The sequence below is a fragment of the Anopheles cruzii genome, chromosome X (genome assembly GCF_943734635.1).
Source record: "Anopheles cruzii chromosome X, idAnoCruzAS_RS32_06, whole genome shotgun sequence".
Taxonomy (NCBI): domain Eukaryota; kingdom Metazoa; phylum Arthropoda; class Insecta; order Diptera; family Culicidae; genus Anopheles; species Anopheles cruzii.
Genome location: NC_069143.1, coordinates 4,137,108 through 4,141,901, shown reverse-complemented (window position 1 = coordinate 4,141,901; position 4,794 = coordinate 4,137,108).

Here is a 4,794-nt window from a genome sequence, read left to right as displayed (position 1 = left end):
TGACAGACGCAGAGTCAATCAATGCATGCTGTCGTCGGTCAATAATTATTAATTACTACAAGCAGTACACGGGACACGCGGCGGCTCGGATGCATCGCTAATTGGTTTTATTGAATGCTCTGCCCGGCGCGCTGATAATGCCCTTTATTGGATTGTTAGGAACATTTGATAACGAACGGAGAGCGGGGCCGCGATAATTAGCCGCGCTGTCACGACGCGCGCGGACGCTCTGTGACGCTGCGTCGCTCGCACTTGTTACACCTTCCGCCGTTGCAACGTGCTCCTTGAGCGCAACGTTTTCTTTATCGCTGCCCTCTCCCCCCGCTGGGTGGGGGTTTGTACTACGGCCCACGCAGTCAGAGAGGGTAATCTGAGTACGCAGCACCTAACGACGGAGGACGGATGTTGTGTTGGCGATCCTGGCGAACCAGAAATGAAAAGGAACTGTGGGACGTCGGTGTGGGACGTTCCAACGATTGCAACGGTTTCGCGATTGAACGATTCCGCGGACGCCCGCTGGCGGAGTTGCCTTCCTACGGATGCCCGGCACCTTGTCCCGGCTCTCTCTCGTCAGGACATGCTGGTCCCCATGCTGGAACGATGCGCCGCCAACGCCCCGGGAGCACTGTGCGAAGGGCCGACCACGCAGTGGAGCTCCCCTGGTGGAGGAGCTGGAGGTCCGTTCCAATCCCCCCCTCATTGGATGACCCCACCTGTGGCCGCGAGGTCCCTTCAGTGGAGGTTCGCGGAAGATTTTCACCGGAATTGGAATTCTCCGGAATCGGCTGGAGGACCTCGCCGCTACGTGGGCTGTGATGTGGGCTGTGGTTGCCTGACGAAGGCGGTGGTGGCCCTACGTGCCCCCTGCCACCTACTGCTTGCCCCCGCGCGCCCAAACCGTTTTGCCAAAAGGGTGAAGGGTGCTGGCGAACGTTTTGAAGCAGGTCGGTGGGTGTCGATTCCGCCTATCGATTCCGATGCCCGGGATGCTACGCGGGATGCGACTTGTCAAACGCGACTGTGCGTATGTATTGCGCTGCCGACTGCCGTGTACGTGTGGGTGAGTGGTAAAATAAAATTCAGCTTAATTTTTCAGCACACGTGACCTTCTACCCGTGCCCGTGCCCGTGTGCCTAGGTGGATCCGACTTCTCCCAGCGTCGGCGTCGTCGTCGTCGGTAGGCTCGCTGGTAGGCGGGCTCCACACCAAACCGGACCCCTTCTCTCCCCCACCGCGGACAAGAAGTTGAATAATAAATGTCGAAGGAATGTAAAATGCAGCAGGCCGGAGCCGGACGGAGCACGGCAGCACGAAACAAAACAAACCCGCGGGACGGTCGCTCGATCGGAAAAGATCCGGCCTCCTTGTGGCGGCCTACCGTCCCCCGGGCCCCCCCGCCCTCAATGCACCCGTTCTTCGTGTCCGGGAATTCCGGGTGTTTGCAAGTGTTGTGCTCCGTTCCGTTCCGTGGGCCAATACCGCGACCGGGCCCGGGCGCCGAGGTTGGCCAGCTGCCTGGTTCTCACCGCGGGGAGCTCCGCTGTCGTTGCCCACGACGCCTTGCTCCCGGCGGCGGGTTTCTGTTTTCCCTTTTTTTTTTGCCAACCGCCCCCCCCCATTAGAGTAATGATGTTGGTCTATGAATTCATTATGTCTGGTAGGTAGGTACGGGCGCGGCGGGACCAGCGGAACCGGGACCGTCTCCGCCAGCTCCACCGTCGTGTGCTCCCCCTGCCTGGCGCAGATCGCTGGGCAGAATAAGAAAACGGCAGTTCCTTCGGTCGCTTGCTCGACCCGCTTTTGTTTTGTTCATTTTTCGACCGGTGGAGGGAGGGGGTAGCGGGGGGATGGTCTGGAGCGCCAGTAGATTCCATTGAAAATACACCCTGTCTGGCGGGGCGGCGGGGGCTCCCCCCCTGGTCCACCCGTGGTGGTTCGTAACCATCCGGCCGGGAGCCTCCGTTCGGTAAAACCGGAAAGCCCTGATTCGCCGGGCTCGCCGCCGAGGAACGAGGAGCTTCCCCGAAAGGAGCCCCCGCCCGCCCGCCCGCCCGTCTGTGTAAAGGGTTCCACGGTATGCGGCGGTGGCGACAATTGACCGTGTGTCCAATTGGCTGGCTGGTGCTATGGAGTCTTCTGTCTACTTTTCGCAGGACTCACAGTATCTTTTAACCACCCACTCCCTGGCCCAATTCTACCGTCCGACCCTTCCGACAGGCGGAGATGCTCACGGAGCTACACGAGGGGACACTCCCTGCACACCTACCTCTCATCCCGCTCATCGCATGCCAAGGTTTGATTGCAGGACGTACCCCAGAGTACGTCGACGTCGTCGTCGTCGAGAGATCAATCAAACGTCCAGCGTCCAGGCTGTGGGCTAGCGAAATTGATTGCGCAAATCAGTCGGCAACGGAGGCGGCGACGACGGCGGAGGCGGCGACGACGGCGGCGGCGGCGACGGATGACGTTTGATTAGAGGTTGATCGTAATTGGGCCGCGTGTCGCGCACGGCGATCACGCTGACGCGCTGCTTATCGCCCCCGGGGACCCCTCATGTGTGTGTGTGTGTGGGGGTGCGTGTGTGTGCACGGCACTGCAACACCCCGGAAGAGCGCACTAACGGAGTCACTGGAGGCGCCTGGTCACCGACGACACGAAGATGATTTTAAGCCTATTCCATCGATCGCCCGAGACCGAAAGAGAGAAATGGTAGGGGGGGGTAAACAATAGAACACTCGAGTGTGGAGCATCAATGGGTGGGGGGGTTGGGCGGCGTCGTCCGTGTCTAGGATTCTTTACAGGATTCCGCTTTTTCCGTCGATCTCTCAACGCCCCAGCGCCCACACGCGTAAATAGCTTGCGCAGGCGGGGGCGGCGGAGACCGGGTCGGCCGGGGCGGCGACGAGCCGAACTAGGCTCAGCGTCACAGCGTGATCGGCGGGTCCCTCCCCCGCGACAGATGGGAAGGGAATTGGGACCGGGAAATGCCGTAGACCACTTGACAGAGCTCTCTGTTTCACGTGATCATCCAGTTCCGAGGGGGAGGAGGGCGGTGTGTCGATGAGGGGAGGAGGAGGAGTCTCGGGGCGGCACTGCAGGTGGCAGGAGGCGGCGTAGCGGCTGAGCAACGCAACGCTCGAACTCGATCGCGACACGCGAACCCTTATCCCGGGTTCCGGGATAAGGGTCCTTTCGGTTATCGCCCGCCCGCGCACACACGCACACGTACACGGTGAACGACACAAACACAAACGTCCTCGCACCAACACACGGAGCGCGGTCCGCGAAAAAAAAGGAGGTGGGCCAGTGGCTCACACGAAAACTGCCACGAATCTACGGTCGGGCGGGCGGACGGACGGGCGGTCGGTCGGTTGGCTGGGACGGGTGCTACACACGCGGCTGCTGTTGGGGTTACCCGCTCTCTGCACGTACCCCGCGCACAACACACACGCACTGCACGACACCGCAAGCAGCTGCCGTTCGCACGAAGCTCCGAACACAGACTGACGGACGGCACGGAGCTTGGCGCGCGCCGAGTGCTCGCTGCCCGGGCACCCACCGCCCGAATGAGTGGCCCTAGGATCGGCCGCGTGAGTGGCCTCCCGACCAGGGCCCCGGGACGCAGTGTGTGTGTGTGCGGGGGGGGGGGGGGGGGGGGGGGGGTGGTGGTGGGGAGACACAAAAAAAAGGGGAGCCCCGCCAAAAAAAAAGCGCCCGCTGGACTCCGACTCCGGGGGGAGTAAAAGCTCGCGGCCGCCAATTCATCGATAGCCCCCCCCCGACCCCCTCCCACTCCTGGGAGCCTCGGGCCCCCGGGGGTTGAGAGGCAGCTCGCACCACCCATCGGCCGCGAGTGCCGTCGAGTGGGTGTCCTGTGCGCCTTCGTCTCGCGTGGCTCGGGTCGCCTCGGGCGTTCCCGGAGTTTTCCGCGGCGAAGCACATGTTCCGGCGGCGGCGGGCCGGTTTTGTATTATTATTCGCCTCCTGTCTCCTTGTGTCCTGTGTGTGTTAACCGCTCTCTCTCTCCCCCGGTTCGTTTCCGTTAATATCCTTTTCGTGGTCGTTCTTCTCCGCCTCTTGTTGGGTCGTCCTTCGCGATGCTAATCAACCACGCCATCGCCAACCATCACCGTCACCAGTCGTCGTAGCGTGTATGTTATGCGCCACACATATTTGTCAACGATTGGGTTTCACTTGCACTTGCGCGCTCGGTAGGGGGTAGGGGGGACCCTAGTCCAGTCCCCACCACCACCCCCGCCGCTGGTGGTGATCGTGTTCTCGCGATACCAGCTCGATTGTTTTAGCCAGGACCCCCCCCCCCCGAATAGGGGTTGTGCGCTGCGCGTCCACGAATTGTAGTTAAATGTTTCTAAACATCGAGCTACGTGCGTGTGTGTGTGTGCGTGTACTTTAATGGCTGCCAGAGAGGGGGTAGACCGAGAAGAACAGCTGGGGGGTGGGGGTTGCATCGAATCGAGGTGCATTATAGTTAATAATGCGCCTGCCTTTTTTTTTTTGCTAGACTGCTGACTGTTTGCCATCTGCATCTAATTTGTTGCTTGGTTTATTAGGTGTTTTTTACTGTTTCTCCGGTTGCCTCTGCTGCTTTTGCCTTTGTTTTACTCTCTCCTATTTGTCTGTTTTGTCTATCGGGCTGTTTGTACCGTCATACCCTTTGTTACTTTGCTATGTTTTTCTTTCGAGTTTCCTTAGTCCTTAGTTTTTTGTTGTGCTCTCTGTGTAACCTTTTGCTATTATCTAGAGTGTTCGTAAAGTGCTACTAAAGGGGAACCA